Source organism: Syngnathus floridae, chromosome 9 (genome assembly GCF_059516105.1).
Source record: "Syngnathus floridae isolate MCC-2025c chromosome 9, RoL_Sflo_1.0, whole genome shotgun sequence".
Lineage (NCBI taxonomy): Eukaryota > Metazoa > Chordata > Actinopteri > Syngnathiformes > Syngnathidae > Syngnathus > Syngnathus floridae.
In genome coordinates, this window is record NC_142421.1 from 1,508,798 (window position 1) to 1,530,277 (window position 21,480).

General features: G+C 42.5%; 1 protein-coding gene and 1 long non-coding RNA gene across 2 annotated transcripts in view; one reads left to right on the top strand and one right to left on the bottom strand.

Annotated features, from left to right (window-relative positions):
- Positions 1-21,480, top strand: part of lrmda (leucine rich melanocyte differentiation associated) — a 160,174-nt gene that overhangs the window by 116,900 nt on the left and 21,794 nt on the right. The window lies entirely within an intron of this gene.
- LOC148392824 (uncharacterized) lies at positions 17,501-18,800 on the bottom strand. The gene is made up of 3 exons (XR_015860220.1): positions 18,646-18,800; positions 18,359-18,556; positions 17,501-17,651 (listed from the first exon to the last, which is right to left on the bottom strand). It is a non-coding gene; the product is annotated as an uncharacterized LOC148392824 (long non-coding RNA).

Below are 21,480 nucleotides of genomic sequence, written 5' to 3' on the forward strand. Positions count from 1 at the left end.
AAATGAATTCCTTCGTGTGAGCGGTCGCAGTGATCAGTCTATTTAAAAAAAAAGAAAAAAAGAAAAAAAAAGCGCTTTTACTGTCAAATAGTTTGCAACTTAAAGTGGCTATCAAAGGAGTTACTCTCACCCCGGACAATTTCATTTTGATGCTATTTGCAGTTGGCTTTAACTTACATGCTGACAGATTTGTCTTCCCAGAATAAGTCTGACTTCTTTGCACGCTTGTAAAAATGACGGAGAGCCAACGAGGTGCGCGGGTCTGTAATAAGACATCCTGCAATGTGAGTCACGATTAGCAAGACATATTCCGTTTCAAGGAAAACTTCTCCGGGCCACGCGGAACAAAGGTTTGTCATTTCATCGGAAACTCAAGACGACAAAATCATCATCTGTGGTGGTGGGTGGCACAGCAAAGACATCCTGACAGACAATTGATCTCTTATTTTCTTTAATATTGCTTTTCTATTCTCTTTTTGCGAGCTTTTAACAAACAAATCCCAAAGGTACGGAAAACGTGCACCTTGCAACACCAACCCATTGTCTCATTCTGTACAAATGATTCATCTCGGTTAATTCCACCACCCGTGGCCTAGACATTTAAGATGCTATAATAATAAGCATCCCGAGGGATCGCCTGATGCGTAAGGCCCATTGGTGGTGGCAATAACTCACTCAGTTCTTGGGAGGTAAACCCCTTCCTTTTCGTGCCAGCAATGATTCAGAATGTGCTAATAAGTGTGGTAGCATGTTTTGGTCAAATATCTCTGGAGAGGTTTTCAAGACCCTCAAGTGAATCAACACCATCACTGACCGATCAATAATCAGTGATCAAGCTAGGACGTGCTTGCGGTCCAGCAGGTCAGAAAGCAGAAGACAACTAGAGTGACAATCCTTTCATGAGATCTACCCTTGTCATCATCTTCCTCTCAACCATCTTCTCTTCAAGTGTCCTCTGTGATGCATGCTGTTCTCTCCTGGCACCCGTCTGCCTATTTCTTGTGGCTCACCGTCCCGTCTTCTTCGCAGTGGGGTGGAAGTGTTTGTGGATGTTTGTTTTGGCGGGGAGGGAGGAATACCCCGGCCACCTCTTGTCTTTCAGCTCATCACACAGAACATGACAGGCTTCCTTCTCTTTGGTGCGGGAGATCTTTCTCACGCGCCCACGGGGAGTCAACGTTTTCGTCTTCTGTCTCATCTTCTTGAACTTCAGGTGGAGACAGAAGATCAATATTGTGTTCGTGAGCGGACACTACCTTGCGCTTGAGTGTTGTTGTTTGAAGTCAGTTAATATTGGCTCGTCTGTTCTAAAAGGAATATTTTTTTGGGGGTTTCACGTATTTTTGCTCTTGTTTGTATGAACGTTTTTGAATGTACATGTTTAGGAGTTCCATGGGCTACCAGGTTACAAATGAATGAACTAGTATTTCTTTTACAACCAACTTCTGGTTACAATTTTTCTCTGATATTGTGCAGTTTTGCTCAGACGTTGAAATTTTAGGCAATAACAAAAAAATAAAACAGACATTGAAAGATGATTATTTTTTTCCAAAGACGTATTTTGACCTAAGGGCTTGGATTTAGTTCTTACTTCATTGAAATTATTTTTAAAAAATGATGCGAGCCTTAAGCCAAACATGTTTTGTTTCCAGAACGAATCCTTTATGGAGGATTGTCAATACCCATTTTCATAGTGGGTGGGCCTATTCTGACTGCCTGTCAGTCTATTCCCAAAATCTAAAATGGAGCCTTTTTGTGCATCTGCATACTAAAGTAACCTGACTAAAATGTTCAGTACACACCCCCATTATCTTTTTTCCTAATGTATGCAACTTTCTTCTGTTTTTAGCAGCCTGGGAGCTGCGACTGAATCAGCTGTTTACACAGTCAAATAATGACACACTCGACTCCGACGTGTACGAGAGACGCCTTGCATAGCGGCAAACACATTTTTTTTTTTGCCCAGAAAAGCCTCACTCTCCTAAAGAGAGGGCCGTGCCTTCGGGGGCCACGTCAGTTACCTGCTGACACACAGGCTCGTGATTGATGAGATGCCGGCGGCGCTGGAGTAGACTTTGTCAGCCGCTCATAATTTATACATCTTATCTCAATCACAAGAAAAGACGGCGTGCCGCGGTAGATGAAAACGCCAGGGTTGTTTAGGAAGTTGCTAGATCCTAGCTGCGACACTATGCGTCAGCTCCCTCACCTGGTCCTTCCCTGTCCAAAGCAAGTCCAGTCTGTCAGTCAGATGCTCTCTCTCATGTTTCCCTTTTTTGTGTCTCCATTTCACCATTGTAGTGATTCCCTTTCTGTGCTCTTCCTCTCATGTCACCTTATCTGCTAGCACGTACTTGATGCAAGTGCAGAGCGATGTCAGGGTGGAGGTCGACCTTGAATTTCAGAATAGTTAACTCCAAGGAGTGTGGAAAAGTAACAATGTGATTCCTAGGTTGGCCAAAACAGCTAACAACTTGTTTATTTTAAAAAAAACTTGTTTTTACACTAGGGTTAGAGTTCCACATAGGAACGACTGGACATTCGGACTGCTTTTTGTTCACTGCTCATGCAGTCGACCTTAATGTCAATCATTACAGCAAGAAAATCATTTTTTTTTTCAATTGCAATTATGACTGTTAGGTAGCGTAGAAGAACTTCATTTGCCACATTACATTTGCAATACTAATGTTATTTACATCCAAGGTTATCAAAAAACTTCCTTATGCTGAAAGTTTTTATTCCAACCCACAGTAAAGTTTAGAGTTCATTAACAGTGTAACTTACCAAACATCAATATCTTGTTTGTAAGTTCAGTTTCAGTTCACGTTGGTGAACAAAGAACAATCCCAGCAATCCCCCATTGTGCTTGTATGTAGTAAATAAAGTAGACTTCCAAGATTTAATATTGCCTCTCTGAATTTAAAAATAAAGTTTCGCAACCCTCAGAACTCCACCTTACTCCCATGTAATTGTCTTTTAGCAAGCTTTGTTCTCTCAAATTGTGCTCAAATGTTCTAACGTGCCAAGTTAGCGGCAGTAGCAACAAAACAACTTTGATTTGGTAACCCTTACCCACTATTGATCTTGCCTGCTAGATAAAAGAGTGCTCCCCCTTGAAATCATGCATTTTTCATGGCGCTATCAATGGCCGCCTTTACATTTGGCATCCCACTTGGCTTAAAGCTATACTCACACATGCTGTCTGGTTTGCTCTATTGATTCTTGAGGGTTTGCTTGCTTGTATACTGGAGATGTCAGTCCCTTGGTATCATTTTACAACCTTTGATCAGCCTGATTGCTGTAAACAGCCTCAAAGAATGAGGCTGTTTGTGTGTTTCGGTGGAGACAAGGATTTGTGCTTTGTGTTAACAAAAATATATATACAAACGTCGTCGTTGTTTTTCAGATGAGCACATGTACATAACATGGAATATTATCTTTCTCTCTGAAAAGTGTTTGGCATTGATGCTTGTCAAGTGTTAACCAACACTTTGGGCCAAGGACAGACAAATGAGAGACTCCTTCTCTCTAATAGAACCTCAACATGTGAAAAATATAGTGCGGGAGGCAGGAAGAACTCCTCAAAGATGTGACCATCAGCATCCCAGTTGGGTGGCTTGGCAGCTTCCATCCTGCCATGGTGTAATTGGAGAGAAAACATATATGGGAGTAAATAACCCCCTGTCAGGGACATTAAAAGGAGATGTTGTGACAACTAAGAGCCTTGCCTGCTGAGGACGGCAAAGTGCAGGGGCGAAGAATAAGACCCATCAAACAGAAAGGGAAAAAAAACACGCCCGGAAAAAACGTGAGTCCAAATATTCAAGGTAATTGTTGACCGGTGGCGGAATAGAGTGGCCCTGTTTGTTTGTCAAAGTTTGCTTTGAGTGGGGGGAAAAAAAAAAGAGAAAAAAAGATGTCTCAACTATTGTCACTGCTGTTTTGCACTGCTTTTGCTTTTGCTATTTAATGTCTGCTTCCAAGCGTATAATTTGAAAATAGTAAAGCTAACATTAACGTGATGAAAAAGGGGGCTGAATATGTTTCTGTCAAAAGTCAGACTGCAATAAGCAGGCTCATAAAAAGATGACATGTTTCCCGTTAGCGTGCTGTCTGACTTTGATTTACTGAGATCATTTCATATTGTGACTTATGGGCAAATGATTGACTTGATTGATTGATTGATTGGATGGAGGGAGGAACGGAGGGACGATCGATTTATTGATTGGGTTCACTCGGTCAATGGCGTGCTTGTTGATTAATCAATGATAGGTGAATCCAAAATAATTGGTTTGCTTTGCCTTAATAAGTAAAATAACTTGAAAGTAAAGCTTTCAGCTTCCACCGAATTTATACTTTTTAATTCATCAAAGCCTAAATATTGACTATGATTGACTACTTTTTACTGATTGATTGATGGATTGATTGATTGTACGTCCATCCTTTTTTCAAATGACTGGAACATGCATTGTGGTATACATTGTGGTCGTCTATTACTTTTTGTAAGACCTATCCCCCAAGCATCTACACAACAGTGTGATGACCTTGCTGACCTTGCCATTCAAGTGAGAGTGTCAAAATGTTAATGAGGACTTGCAACACATCACTCCAAGGTTAAATAAAGTCTTCACAAGCTGTCGGTCAAAATTCCATAATTCATTTAGTAGGCATGTTCCCACCCAGCTTCACGGCCGTACGGGGGCTTGTCTTGTTCCATTTTGTTGACTTTTTCGGTGTGCAGGCAGCCTTTGTTTCAAAGGCAAGATTGCCGCTTTCGCTCGGTGGCCCTTGCTCATTAATCATCAGTCAGACTATTTAGACTGCAGCCGCCAAAGCCAGCACCTCGTCTTGCCGTTGGCTTTTGTCGCCGTGGCACCGCGCTTTGTGGTGAGAGAACGCCTAATTATTAACTGTTACGATGACAGCCGGGGCTGTTGCGACAACATGGCTGCCTGACAATCGGTGGCCTGCAGACACCCTTGCACAAAACAATGCTCTTTTTCATCTATTCACATTAAACGTTTCTTTTGAAACATTTCTTTAATAAAAGCAGTTTTTTATTTTAAAAATAAAGTCATTCTTATTTATTGTCAGAAAGCGGACAATTGTATTCAAATGATCGTAAAATCGCAGCAATCATAAAAGATGCAAAGAACATGTTTCTTTTGTTTATGGAATACTCGGACTTGGTCATCTGGTAGAGAGGTCAGATACCTGGTGGGCCGGCATCTTTTGGGGCTGATGTTTAATTATATTAATTCTATTATAATTATATCATTGATATTAATTGATTATATAATTAATATAATTACTCTTACATTATCATTATATTATCATCATTTCAGTATTACAAGTAAAATGAAAAAATGACTTCATCATTTTTGTCACATTGTTATGTTTCCTTCATTCTTGTGCTTTTGTAAACATGCCGTTTTGGGAATCATGTTGAGTACTGTGCAATGTTTTCTTCAAAACATTCTCTGAAATGTTGGCTATTGCGACATTCTTTTTTTTTCCCCTAAAACATAGTCATTTTGTGTGAAAAGTGTTTTGTGAAACGCTCCCAAAATGTTGTGTTTTTCCCCCTCGGGGGCCACCACAAGCACACCATTGAATTTGCATAAACTAGTGTGCTTAAAGTAACTATTTGTCTGGCAAATTATGGCAGTAAACACACAGACTTGTGTATGCATGCTATTATGCGGTGATTGGATTTTTGAAACATTTTCTCATACAATTGTTGACAGTGCTTTCTAATATTTTCCCCTCAAAAAAAAAACCCAACACTGGCTCATTATCAATCATACCGGAAACAGATATCAAACCAGCATGAATCATTGAATTTCTGACTTCCTGCTTTGCTACAGGATTCCGATGAAGATTGAGATGGTGATGGGCTTGAAGCGTCCAATGTGTGCTGTATATTTTTCAATGGTACAGGGGGAAGAAAAGAATTAGTTGAAGCCTCCGGGGAGAGTGACAGCCTTTGTTATTTGTCTTCTGACTCTAGCAGACAGCTATCAAGAAGAAAGAGAAGTCAGCTTGCACCGCCGAGAGAAGAAAATATTTGAGTCAACCCTCCCTTCCCCTGTTTTCCCCCAAAAGCTTGAGCTCCCCCCCCCCAATAAAAAAAGAAAAGGATCGAGTTGCTGTCACTGTCAGCGAGCAAACATAAACTTTTCTGGCACCTAATAAATAGGCAGTGTGGCATTGTTCTCAAAGCCAGACAGGTGTGTCTGCCTCACTGATGATGGATTCCATTATTCTGTATGGAAAGCCTGTTGGCTCTCTTGTCATATGTTGTCACACATCTCTCTCCGGTGAGAGCGGGGCTTGAAAGATGGCCAAAAGTAATTACACAGGCGCTTCCCTGACGCTGCCGCCATGTGCTTTCTCCCACTCGTCACCACTAAAGGCAAAGGAAAAGAAAGGGGTGGGGGGGGGGGTGTTACCCACAGCTATATTTCACCCAGGACTGCAGAAATGTCACTGCTCTGCTGCTGCTGCTCCTGACGTCGCTCCCCTCGTGCTGATTGGTAGCTCATTAACCCGTCAGCTTTATTTTTCCAGGTTTGGGGAAAAGGGCCCCGGGCAGTTTTAGTCGTCGCTGATCCGGTTGCGCGGTGATGACATTATTTGCACCTGAATGGCAGCGACATCAACATCTCCTTGTAAACGTATCAAACGAGAGACAGCGTCGCCTTTGTTCTCCTCGCAAGCCCACTTGGCTTGCCGACAGGCCGCTGATTGATATTATCATCGTCATTGTCGGTAAATAGTGCCACGGCAGATAACCAATGGGCTTCCTCTCGTCGCTGAAGAGCTCATTTATCTTTCCGCGGCTCGGCCCCGCCATATGCCGAAATTGGCACCGGAAGTCGGCTCTCGTTTCAGACTTTAATCCTCTTCTCTGTCTCGTTTGGTCTCCGTCGCTCCGCTTCTTCTCGTTGAGAGTGAGTGAGACTTAAGTGAGAGCAAAGATAGAGCTTAAGTCACTTGTAATATGTTGGAGCAACTCTTGATTAGATCCTGTCAGGCTGACGTCTCCTCGTGTCTCTCCCACTTTCCGTCTACCCCGTTCTTGGAACGACGGAACACACTGCCTCTTCATTAGGGATGCCTGCACACTCCAATGACAAGAACTGAATCAACGATAGATTTCAAAGTATAGTTCACAGAAGATCATGGAAATAGAAAAATTGAGTTCTTACTTCTTTTCTAACTCAAGTGCCTTGTGAAACGGTCTTCAAGGTGTATGTTCTTTTCTTTCGCCATATCTTCCTGAAAGTTTTCAAACTTCACCACCCTAACATTGCACCTTTTGTCAGCGAGATATAACGTGATCCCCGGGATTGTCTAATTGCCGTTCATGTATAGCTCATCTCCCATTTCTTTCTTTGAGTAGGTCACGCATTCAAGTGAGTTTCCGCCGAAGAGCCCGGACGTAAACCCCGCAAGACAATAAGCCGTTGTGCTGCGGGTACAGTGGTCACCGGGGGTCTTTGAAACATCATATTGAAAAGGTTAAACACTGACATGGAACAAGGCAAACATGCTGGGTACACAACCTCTCGTGAGCAGCAACAAACCATGGCATTTGCGGGGGAAAAGAATAAGGTATTCAGAAAGGACTCATTTTTCCTATTGTAATTTTATGCAAAAGAGCCAAAGGGGGTCTGCTAACAAGCTAAATTAGATTTGTTACAATTTTACCACTCGTGGAATTTTATCCATTTTTTGAAGGAACAAAGCAAAAATGCAAATAAGCCTAAACAAACATTCCAACCAGTTGCAGCTTTGCAAGTATCACCTTGCTCACACCATGGCTACCATTATGTTATGAGACATATGACTTTTTGACAGAGTGAAACAACTACTGCAGTCTTTTGGAAATGGAACAATAACAAACTTTCAAGCAGCAAATACTAAACGACTGACTTCAACAGACCTCTCTGTTCTGTGCTTTGATTGGTCCGTCTGTGTTTCGGAGTTTCCTATTTCTCCTCTCAAGCCCTGGTAGCCTTGTACCCTTCACCTTTGTGTCAGCAGACAGCACTGATATCCTCCGAGCTGGCGACAGATACAGAGAATTCGGGGTTTATCCTCAGCCATGGCCTCGTCTTCCTCTATGTGGACAGACATGCATGACACTTTTTGCCTCCATGATAAAAAAGCTTTGGCATGGAGGCAGAATGAAAGAGGGTTGTCTTTCACAGGCAATTAGGGGAGAAAATAAAGATGATGAAGTGTGGAGCACAAAAGGAAGCTTGAGATCACAGGGCTGTGATGAAAGGTGATTAGAAGTGCAGGATTCGGTGGAGATCGTAAGGGAAACTTTTCCTGCAGTGCTGTCGGAAAGTGTAACATCTGTGTGTGTGTTTTTTTTTTTGTTAAGCTATGTTTAGCACGATCACCATTTTTGTTTTAGTAGGTTTCCACTTGCTGTTGCCTTGTTTACTATCTTGACACATAACATAATTGACACACTGACATAATTGATCTCAACGAAAAATGGTTGTTTTGAAAGTTAACCAACTTTGAGGTACTGTTGTAAACTTCTGACACGGTGCAAGTTAGCCTTTCATTAAATATTAAATATTGAAAAAGTAGCAAACAGCTGTAGGCAATTACAATGTAAATGGTTATTGGGTTAAACAATACAATGATTTGGCTGGAAAAAAAAAAACACTTGCTTAGGCCTTCGGGGTCTGAGGATGACTGACATTTATCGGTGCAAACTTCATACGATATCCCCTTTGTCCATTTTGTATTCTCTGTTGATTTCTCTTGCTCTCTGTGTCGTGACAGCCATAACCAAAGGCATTTTGTGTTCCGCTAGCCCACATGTTTGTCCCATTCTTGTAAATGTGATATCTTTGTAAAAAGCTCTGGGGGCGTAATTTTTTTCATTTTTTTTTTACATGATGTGGCCCAAGCATCCACTTAAAGTCAAGAGTGAAGTGATTAGAATCTGGTGGTTTAAGTTTAAGGCCATAACATAACAGACAATGGGTAAAGAACATAGTATGGAGATCATTGTCATAAACCTAACATTGTTAAACATGCTGTTTGGCGAAATACCTTTAACAGAGAATGTGATAAAAGTTCAAATCATCATAAAGTGTGAAGGTTTTTGTCAGGCCGCAACACAATTATTATATTTGTTTTTCCACCAACTGCACACAATTTGCCGGGATACTAATTCTGTCACCTTGTCTTCTTCTAGCCGCTCTAGTAAATCATTTTGAGACATTTTCTTTCATCTTTCATCCAAATCTCCAGTATGTAACAATATAAACCATCTCTCAAGTTTCAACAAATCGAATAGGCTCTTTTAATTTTCCGGCTGTCGGATCTAGCCAAGCTTTTACTTGTTTGTCCTCAAACTGGCTGTCTTGGCCGTCCTACTGGGCCTGAGAGATTGATGGACATTTGTTTCGTTTCTCTTCTCTCAGGATAAACCAAGGGGCAAATAGAGAACCATTCCTCCTGACTGCCCATTGCGCAACAGTGAGTGCTTGTCAGGGTTGGGTCTGGTCCAGGGCCTGCTAATGGTGCTGTCGGTCTCTGCCTCCATCTTTGAAACATTCAACTTGAACCAAAATTAAGTAGCCAGTTGAAAAACAGGGGCTTGGTAAAGTTCTCAAAGATTTGTATGCAAAATAATTGGGAATGATGGAAAAACAGATTTAATTGCTGCTTTTAGTTTGACAGGTTTCTAGTTTGGTGATTTGATTAGCTGCTGTGGCCATACATTTTGAGATTTTGTGTCGACCGTTGTGCATTTATTTGACCCGTTTGTGTTGTTTGACAAGACAGGGCACTAAGTGGTGTTTCAAAGTTGGGTTTCAGGTAAGGATTAGTGTCCAGTGGCAGTATTTGGCTTGTTGCTATAAAATAGACCCGTTCCAACATCACAGTAGTAAATCCCTCGTACCATTTTCTCCTTTGTTATTGTCAAAACACATTTGTCACATCAGTGTGCAATTTGGCACCTCAGTAACTGTCCAGGCCCATTCAAAGTGTCAGGGGAAACGCTACACACGCACACACACACACAGACACACACACACTTACTGGCAATGAGCGGCTTAGCAAAAGAAGTGATGCAGGGAGAGTTCAAGCCAGCACTGTAAGCTTTTACAGGATGTCAGAAAACGGGCTTAATTGAAAATGATTAGGGCCCTTGCAAAAGCCGATCCAGTCGGGGTTTGAGGGAAGAAAGCGCAATTGTCCCACATAATCCCGCCTGCCGCTGTTCTTTCATCTGGATGAAGAGATCAAAAAAGAAGGGATTTGTTCGGGCCAGACCTCCCTGTGCCGCGGATCAGCTCCTCTCTTCTCTTCGCTGCACTTCCTCTCCCTCATTCTTCCTCACGATTCTGATTGTTGGTTTATTTTGAACCCAAACAGCCCATGTGTGTTTTGGAACTAATTCATATTAGTGTGTGATGTGTTGCTAAAATGTGTATCATGATGAGGCCTCTAATAAGAATTAAATCTGGTTTATTCTGAAAGGTTTGAATTTCAAATGCTAGCTTTAAAGCAAGGTTTGAAAGTGGGTTATAGTGCAATTGGCAAAGTGAAGATAATGTCGTCGTTAGCACTGTTGATTTGCATTAGCATTTTGTATTCTCAGACATCCAAATTCATTTCATCCTCTTGATTTGTGCAAAACCTGAAATAGCGACATCGACTGTGTACGGCAGTCGAGTCTAAATTGACATTTAAAGACGTTTTTAAAAGATTACATTGAATTGAACTTATGACATTGGCCTTTAGACATCACAAGTTCTGGTTCAGACATCCTCCAGAAGAACGACAACACGAGTGTGGAAGCTTGTCTGCAATGAAACCTAGAGGGGCTAACACACACACACACACACACACACACACTGAGGAATCAGCTGTGAGCTGAAGGGATCAGCGTTCGGAGGGGGCGCATGCTGCCCTTCTGCCCTCTCTTTGAAGTGAGGCACAGCCGTATGTAGAGACCCTAGAGAGGGGCACGTTGTTACACTCCCCCCCCCACACACACACACACAACCCCGATAGGCTGGCTGAGGGCACCGTGAATGGGCCTTTATCTTCTTCACCCACACAATTGCGAGTTTGTTCCGAGCGAGCGCCAGTGCTGACGGCCATGAAACACATACTTTTGACTTTGATTATTTTCTGATCTCAAACGCCCCGTTCAAGTTCCTCACTGTTCGAGCTCCAGCGAACCGGCGGGGTCTGCGTTACGTTTTGAGTCTCGTGTTTAAGGTCGCGGATGATAGATGAAGAGGGATGCTGTTTGTTTGTCTTGAGCTTGACCCATAAGACGGAAGAGAAGCAGATGGATTCCGGCACAGCCCTGTCAGCTTGTTGCTCTATTCCGTCAGGTTCCTGTAAACACGCACATGCGCTCCCAGGGACCCTTCCCAGCATCAGCTGCGATGATGGTGTGAGGTCCCGTCCCGTCCGGGACACTCTTGCGCTTCGCTCTGTCCTCGCCGGGGAGGGGGGGGATGTTTGGCGTGAGATAAGGCTGTGTTTGAAGAGGAGCTCCAGATGCTCGTATATTCCAGGTTGTCTTGTCGTGGCGCGAGATAAAGCCTCAGAGAAGCTGCTGTCGCCAGGCCCTATACCACACGCAGACGCACTCTCACGAAGATAAATGATTACACGAGGCATTCGACCCTCACGGTGACATGCTTTGACTGCCAGGGGTCCACTGGTTGGAGGCCGCCACCTGTGGCTGAAAGTGCCGCAATTCTGATTTAATGCATTCGTTGACTTATCGATTCCGCGTCGACGTTCAAAGCTCGAGGTCGATAGTTATGTGTTTTTGTAATCTCATTGGACAATTTATAGAGGTCTTTGGAATCGGTCTTTTGCTGCTCTCGCTAATGCCCTGTGGAACAGCAAAACATGCAGCCAGCAAGTGGACACAGTAGAGAGAATGAAAAAACACATGGTTTTTGATGAGTCTTGAGGTTAGCCTAGCTATAGCTTTTAAAACGATTCATACCACAGGACCATGGGGGGGGGGGAAACTTATTTCTGTAACTTCATCATAGAGATACTCTTCAACACATGGCAACATTATGACACGTTTATCACTTTATGACATCTTTACACAGCACGGCATACGCCATTTGAGCCCAAGTAAAGCCAACAGCATGGTCCCTTGCAAAATATTCAACTTGATCCTCAATACAAGGGATATACAAATAGACCATATTTTTGATGACTATTACCCATCTTGCAACACTATGCTATGGCACAAAAAAAGTCTTCTCGCTCGAAAGGATAACATACCCAGGGTATTCAGCGTAATGGTGAGATATGGTTTTAATTTTTGGTTTTTTTATGCCACTCAGTGCAAATGACATGCTATGAAAAAGATGTTCAGGGTTATATTAGAATACATTGTCTCTGTTTCTGAGAAAAGCTCACAACTTGATTGGCTGACGGTTCTTTAAGTGAATGGCCACCTCTCCCCGCGCCTAGTAAAACTAATGCATGCTCGTAATTTCAATTCTTTCAGGCAAAATTTGGAATTTGCTGATAAAGACATCAAGTCATGTGGCGTTACATCCACCTGAGGTTTATTAGGCTTTATACGGCCTTTGAGAAGAACACTGCAGAACAAAGCAAGGGTTTATTGTCCGGACATTTGCTTCAGGCAACAAAACGTAATCATTTGACCTCATAAGAATAGCTTCACCGGCGAAAAGCATTGCTAATAATTTCACGTCTCTGTCTCATTCTTTTCAAAATAAATGTTGATGTTCAATATATTTGCATTTTAATATGGCCATATTGCTATCCATATACTTTAAATATTAAATTAAATTATTTACAGTGTTTTTTTAAACCACTTTTCATTATAAATGCCAGAAAATACAAAATTGAACCAATAAATGTAAATATTTCCAATTTTGATTATTTTTAAATATCCTGAAGTGTGACAATGGCTATTATTACATTTAGTATAACTAAAAACATCATATTCGTAGCTGACACTATAAACACAGAATAACAAAATATTCAAATATTTTTAAGCAATGCACTGAATATCATTTTAAATCTCATTTTCTATCTAGAGTTGTTTTGTTCAGTCAGTCTTTCTGTTCAGGGCTCTTTAACACGATTCGTTATTATTTGGCCTAATGAGAAATTACTCTCCATATCTGTAGGGGTGAGCCGTAGAGCAGCAAAAGATAACATCAACTCCTTAATTTAAATTGTCTCATTGATTAAGGGGCATTTTTAGATTTATGCTCCCACGGCATCTCCCAAAGGCAGTGTGTGCTTTCTTGAGGTGATTCATCCCTAATAAGACAAGAGATAGCGAGCTTTTATATTGCACAAGCAGGTTTTTCCTCCCCGTCATTAAAGTCACGGGCTGGCTAAAGTGGAATGCTATATCGCTCTGCATAAGACGCGGTGGCGTGTCTTCATTTGTCAGGCTGGTAGCGGGCGCGAGACAAACGAGCGAGCGCGTCTCAGGGGGCCCTCTGAGACCACAGTTGAGCGGCTGCTCACTGGAGCGTTTCTCATGCTAATGTCATGCTCTCCCAGTCTATCTGTCACCCCATTACGCTAACATCATTATGCACACTGGCCTGTCTGCGCCGTTGAAAAGAACAGAATCATTCCTGTCTCATTTTGAGGCAAATTGTTTGGGGAACATTTCTTTTTTATCCTGCTACTCGCCGTAATGGCAGGCCAATCATTTTTGCAAGGCTGCAGGTATGCAGATGAATGAGCAGCTATTTGACTGTTTGCTGAAAGGACTTTTTCTATTATTCATGAGAAGGGGGTAAAGGGGGTGATGTGTGTCACTTGTCAAACTTCATGTACACTCTTACTTTAACATTTCTATTGACATGAGATGGAAATGCCTTTGTTATATTGGAATAATAGTCAACTTTAATATGAAACGAACCATAAGCTACTTTCATAGGAACAATTTCAATGTGTATGATGGATTTAGTCGCTTTTGTTTTGCTATTTATTGCGCAAGAACAAGATGATTTTTCATACCAGTCCAGGTTTAGGCATCTAAAAAATGAAAAGCATGTCTCGGAGTAGATAGTGTAGGAGTAGATGCCACTGGCTAGCTTCCCATCTTCCCATCTATCCTCCTGACAATCAGCCCAAATGAAAAGCTCTTGTGCTCTGCTAAACAGACAAAATTCCAATTCTTCAGCTGTGTCGAAATCTAATACCTGAGCGTACATTAGCCTGCCGATCGAAAAGCTTCAATCGGCTTTGATAACCGAGGAGATAACCCTGACTTCCTCTTAATTGCCCCGGTGATGGTGCTTTCATTGGGGCGCGTTGACTCTGTGTCATCATTTGCACAACATTATGAATAGCTTCCTAAAAAAAAAAATCAAATACTTTAATTATGGTTTCATATTGCTAATAGCGCCATTGTTGCCCAATTGAATGATAGCGATTATCCGCCGTTACGTGAACTTGTTTAAATGATATTTTACAGCCGCTTGATAAAATTGCCGCCTGAGGCAACGTAATGACGGACAGACAAAAGGCCACGCGCAAATTATCATAAACTATTAGCTTGTTTCCAAAAGGTTTTATGTTAATCTTTTAGCGCTTAAGTACCCTGCAATTAACATATCAGGAGGAGCTGCCTTCCAGCTAGGCTTGCAAATTGAAGTGCTCCAATTAAAAAAAAAAAAAAAAACTATTGAGATGCTAGACTTGAACGAGAAGAGGAGCTATCGTACTGAAGTGTGCTGGTATCTTCACTCAGAAAGAGAGAGAGGGCGATAGAGAGACAAAGAGTGATTGAAACAGAGTGCGAGATACCGTGAGAGTGTCTGTGATCAAGCATGTATAACAATACCATTATCTCTCTTGGGTGATGACATACGATGTCTCTTTTCAGCTTCTCGTCTCTTTGTTTAACGTGTGTGAGCTATACACGGGGCGGACTCTCATAGTCGCTCCTCTGATGGAATGCGTTTACATATCAAGCTAGCGAGCTAGTGATATGTAAATGTGACCCGTTGAAGGGAGAGAGATGTGGTTCATTGTGGGCTCCTCTTCACCGTTTAACCTAAACACAATTGGATCCGGCGAGCTCGCGTCTTGTAAACCTCTGCTAGGTTAAAGCCTCAAAGGAGGCCCGTGCGTCTCCCACCATGCATGTTTTATAAAACCATTGATGTGTTTTGGTTTGCTTTGCTCACACCGCTTACACTATGACATTTAAATGTTAATGTCGAGTAAAAGACAACTGTAAGCTAGGTTGTTGGAAAACATGAAGTGGTGGCTGTCCTTCTAATTGGTGTCATGCCCTAATTAAGTCTTCAGGTGCATCATTTATGTTGCATGAATGAATAAATGAATGCCTCCCTCAAATAGACGTGTGCCTTTTCCCATTTGGGGAAAAAAAAAAGCGATATTGCCGAATTGTTGTGTGCATCCACGTTTATTTTACTGAAAGCTACAAAACTTATTTGTGTCTTGCAATCTGGCTGTAGTAACTGTAATTATTGATAATGTTCACTTTCAGACATTAGAGTTATCCTTGAACTCTGTTGCTAACCAAAACAGCACTGCAAGTAAATATATTTATGATGTTTACATCTTGTCAGGGCTTAAACTTGTGTTTAAGCTGTTTGCCACAGCCAAGTGCACTAACTCAAAAGCAGATGTTGAAAGCTTTATAATTATACTTAAAATAAGACCTCATAAACTGGACATTTATTTATTTGACACTTTTGCCATGTTGTCAACCTTATCCGAAACAATTTGAACATGAACCAAAAGATTCTAAAACAGTTTACCTTTTTTTTTTATAAAGGCAGACAGAGCCCAAGTAGAGATGGAAATAAGGGCCGCAGCCACCGAGAACCCGGATGACTCCAAATTCCTGCCTGTCAAGCCCTCGAATTTATGGCTCTGAGATTACAAAGCTACCAAAACTATAAATTTAACTGATGGGCAGAATTATGCCCAGTGCTTCCTGCTCACCCCCTCAGTGACGCACACTAGCTTAGCACTGCGACAATGAGTGTGATTTACCACCGGGGGCGAGAGTGGAGACGAGTGTGCGTATGTGTGTACGTATGTATGTGTGTGTAGCAGTCAGGCCTCCCCTTGGCCCACGGCCTGGTGAATAAAACCCGCTTTAATTCACCCGCAAACGTGTCGCCATTAAACGACTAAGAATAGGGATTGCGGCTCGTAAATAGTCGCTGATTTACAAGCTCGCAACAAAGCGTGTGAGGCCGTCCAGGAAGGGAGAGAGAGGGAGATTGTTTGACAGGACGTTGTCAAGGGGAGAAAAAGGGAGGAAAAACACACACACACACACGCACACACACACAGAGGTTGGGCTAAATGTGTGTTAGTGTATCTCCTGCAGATGTGTCTGCTCTCTCGGCACGCTGTGACAGACAGAGGAGATAAAGCGGGAGAAGGGATGGAGGGAGGTAAAGAGAGCGGGAGCTGGCATGGCGCTGGCTAATTTATCTGGCTAAGAGACAGATTAAAGAGAGGGGAGAGTGAAACAAAGTTCCGCTGGCTTAATCAGCGGACAGCCCGCTAGCAGAAGACATGATAAATCAGAAGCCGGTGCTCCGATAGGGGATGGAGGCGGGAGGGACTCTCACACTGGGAATAGCCGTAGCTCATGAACCGTGTGTACTTGGAATCAATACCGGCCGCTATTGTTTGAGCCAACATTGTTATACAGTAGCCTCTGCCGCTTTGTTCTGACGCTGTTATTTTTAGTGCGGCGTGTAAACAGGACAAAGGGACATGTTTTTTTGTTTTGTTTTTTTTCCCTTCCCTCTCTCAGTGTCTGTCTTTAGCTCTGACAGCAGAGAGGTTGCGGGGGTGGGCCCGACCGAGCTGAGGGCCGTACCCAGGAACAGGAAAGGGGGTTTAGATATCCCGATGTCATTAGTTCAGCGGGGTCACATGTAGGCCAGCGGCGGCGTGATTACACCCTTTGATTTATCTGTTTTGGAGTCGGAACGCAGATAAATCTTGAGGCTCATCCCCGCCGTGGGATCTCGGCCCGCCTGATAAACGGCCTAAGCTGAATAAACAAGCACCCCCGCAAACAACCGAGCCTCTCGTGCACGATGAATAATTCATCGCCGTCGCAAGCGCGGTTAAACGTGTACATTTTCGCACGTCTTAAATGGCAAAAGGTGCTACCGTCATCGCTACCCAGACGCGTGAAATACTCGAGAGCCAGAGGTTTTGTTCCCGGCTGTAAACTTTATCCCCTCGCCCCCTTGCCGCCGTCCTCTAGCGTTTTCACATAAATATGCTTTATGCAAATATGTCACGGGTTAGGCGGCTTCTGTGTAGACATTGGCCTGTCTGCCACTTTATGACAAAGTTTAAAATCCTCCATTACGGTGACCCCTGCAGTAAATTCACCGAGTGGAAAATTGCCCCCCGGCTCTCCTTGTCGGCGTGTAGACGCCATCACGAGTGCATTTTTAACTTAATTAATTGACCGTTTCTGTTGACATGAAATTTATGCAGTAATAATTTGCTGGCGTCGGATGCCGAGCGCAGGAAATGAGATATCCATCAGGACGCTCGTGTTCCGCCAGCTGCACGGCGGCTAATATGGAGAGTTTGGGGATGTAGCGGCTGCTCCATACGTACTGCAAAAAAGACATACATTGCGTTTGTAGTCATCTGACGTTTTACGGTTGCACTCACAATACTCCTCTATTTTCACGAGGTTATTAGCACATGATCAATTTCGTGTCATTACATAAGTTCATTCTGTTGGTTTGTTAGCATTTATCAAGCTCCTTCCTGCTTCGTGGAGAATGATGAACAACACGAATGTTCTATTGTGTCCTGTGTGGATTTATCGAGATAGTGATGTCTTGAAGCAACTGAGGCAAAATAGAGTGCACGACTTTTGAATCGTTGTGTCTCAAGAATAAGGATATAATGTCAGCCCCAGACTGCATCACGTACTGGAATTGTGCTCAAAAGGACTACTTTGGAATTGTACTGTCGTCACATACGCATCCCTTCAACTGCTGCATAAAAGCACTTGAAAAGTTCTTGGTGAATTGTGCACAGTCGTGTATGTGCATATCTGAATATACAGAGCAGCCATTGCCTTCCTCGGGTGCTCTATGACAACAAAGACTTTGTGATTTATGGGCTGCAGTGAAGAAGGCAGAACTTGATGAGATTAAACAATTTCATAGCACGAGTGTTTCTCAGAGGGCCGTCTGATTTGTTGCACCGCCGCCGCCTGTAAATCTCCTTTATATACCTGCGAGCACGCTCGGGGGGGAAAAGGGGCGCAATTACCGTTTAAAGGCAGCTACTTCTTTTTATTTTATTTTACCTGGTTTGTCTCCTCCGTCTGCGGCCGCTCACCTTGCCGAGTCCTTGTTGAAGTGGAGTAGGCGAGGAGGGCCTGCTGTTATCTCGCCTCTTGTGGCGGCGTCTGGACGTACGAGCAGGCGAGGAGGGCGTGCATGGACGAGCAGGCAGAGGCACTCCATTTTCCAACGCATTGTTTGCCTGCTGCTCGCTTCCCTGTCTGCGTAAATGGAGTAGGGCAGGATGTAATTAGAGAGCCGGGCTTTGCTCCGTGCCATAAAGATGACATGGTGTAATGATACAGCTTACAGGCCCGCTGAGGGTTCTGTCTCGCCACGGAGGATCTGTGTGCTCGTTTGCCAGTGACTTATGATCGGTGTGCGAGATGACAGCGTTATCGCCGCCGCACGGAGACTCAAACATGGCGAAGGGGCGGAATCTCCCCCGCCAAAGGTTGTCGGGGATTGGGAGCAAGCTGTAGATAAATAGATAGCAAGCTCATCCTTGCTGAAATTGCACAAGATAATAATCCATATACATACACATATATACATATACATATACATATGTGTATCTATATATATATATATATATATATATATATATATATATAATGTGTGTATATGTATATATATATAATGTGTGTATATGTATATTTGCCTTGAGCCAAAATATTTTTATTTCTTTTGTGATCGCATCTCGTCGAAGCCTTCTCAAGTAAAGAAAATCGGCGTCTTTTCGTAGCAGGGTTGCATCAGACATGCAGGCGTCTTGAGTTTTGAGTTAAGCATTGCTAAGTAACCTTCACGTTTGACTCGTGTGAAGAACTAATATCCTTTAAGTTCACGTGTCACATTTTTTTCCTTTTTTTTCCTTTTTTTTTTTTTAACAAGACTTTTTTCGGGCCCTCTTCAAATGTCTCCCCAGGTTCTAATTGCAAAGGAAATATCTGAGACAAGCCTGTGTGACAGGCCCGCTCCCGGAATCTTCAATTATTAAACAGCCTACACTTCAGAAAACAGGCCCGATGTTAGCTGCAGAACTTAAACGGAAGAGAAAGCCTCATCATGTGTCACATGCCTGAGTTGCTGCATTTGTGGAGTAAAGATACACAAAAATATTTTTCTAAATGACTATTTAAAGTTGGGTCTGACAGACCTGCTTTTGGTTAGCAGTACTGCAAATACACAGTAAAAAAAAAAGTCTCTGGTTTTAGCCCAAGACACGATGCATACAATATTTTAGGTGAATCTATGATTTAAAAAAAAAAAACGAAGTAAATAAAAGTTTAAAAATGTTGTGACTTAAATCTTAGTCCAATTTTATGTCAGATGACTTTGGGTCTGTTTGTCATCATGTGATGATCTGATAGAGATGATGGTATTTTTCAACCTCTGTTTTGTCAACATGTTTTGTTTTCAGTTCAGATAAAGACGCAAATGATCATGGAGTCACATGTATTAGGTCTTAGTGTTACTTTAGATAAGAATTCTGATTGCACAATATTATCAGAAGCGCTTTGATTCCGACCCGATTGAAGTACAATTGTACATCGTGATGATGCAAAAAACAGCATGTCTGAAACTTTTTTTTTCCAGCGCTTTAATTGTAGTTGATTTTAAAATAAGCAAGTTCAGAATGAAGGTTAAGTTAATCTGCCGCATCGGAACTGACAGAAAAGGTCAAATCGGACCAAAACAAGAAATAGCCCCAAGCTAATTGTGCTATTTACCTGTAACGCGGCCCTACATTTCCGCTTTAAATCACCTGAGCTTATTCCGCAAGACTCCACAAAGAAAGGTCGAATGACTTTTAAAATTCTGCTTTGATGAAAAACAGTGCCTTGTTAGCATCAGTGAGTCATGGCCATGGATGATTAACGCCCAGCAGCACTCAACCTTTGACTTGCGGGGATGCGTGCTGTTCCCAGTGTCATTGACGGTAGCTTGTGCCTCGGGTGAAACATCAAAACAGTTGCTCCTATGATCACTGATCATATGATACTGTTAACCACTAAAGCATCATTGGAGTAGAACAGTTAATCATTCATAAATACACAGGCATAGACTTTTATCCTGCTAGAGCCAGCATCACGTTTATTGTTGCTGTAATTTTTTTACTTATACTACAATGATTTAATTCTATTTTATGTCTGTCTGTCTAGCCAGCTACGTATGTAGCAATTAAGCTCACTAGAGCAGAAGCTGTGTCCATATGTGTAGCCTATGAAGTTGGACATAGCTTGTTTCTGCGTGGCTGTTTTCTCATTGGAGCGTCACCATTATTTGTCTCTTTGTCCATTTATTGTCTATACCCATCCACCATCATGCATCCAACAACCTACAAATGCAACACTAATTAAGTTAATATTAAGTACCTAACCACACGATCATTTAATCTCGAAAAGCTGTATGCTCAATCGGCAGGTATCTTGTAGTCTGGTTTGTATTATTCATTGAATTACTGTGACTACAGAGTGAGATCGTATGCTCTTTTTCCATTGTTTATTCTTTTTAAAAAAAGTTCTTCTATTATTTCTGATCTCTCAAACTTTAAATGATGGAAAAAAAATCAAAGCCAAGCGGCGACATTAAACGCTGACTCCAATGAGTTCACGAGTGGCATCCCCTCTGATCCACGGCGCGATCACAAGGCGGCAGCACTTTACAGAGACGAGACGCCAAACAAGAGTTTCGCGCAAAAGACACCAAACAAGTAGTTTGATATAGACCCAAAGAGAAAACATATCAAAAGACATTTTTCTGCATGTCTTTTGCAAGTACAAAAAGCCCAAGTGGTGTCAGGAGAAAACAAAGCAGAAGGCTTGTTTTTTTTTTTTGCAACAATTGCTTTAAGCTACAAAAATCTCCTCCAGTCCCAAGCCTCCTCTCAATGTCAGCCCCCTGCACCCCCTCTCTGGGCTCTGCCAGGCAGGACAAGGCCCTCCGTGCACTCTGATAGGTTGCAGGCTGATGCTTAGCAACAACATTCCTGTGCCCCAAGTAGCAGTAAGCCTCTGGCTGAACCCTTTCATGTGGCTGTCAGGCCACATTTATTTCCTTTTAGCACTTTGTCTACTTGTCCAGATGTATAAGGAGATAAAACAGCCTGCTGTTTACACCCCTCTCTCTCCCTCTGTAGCGC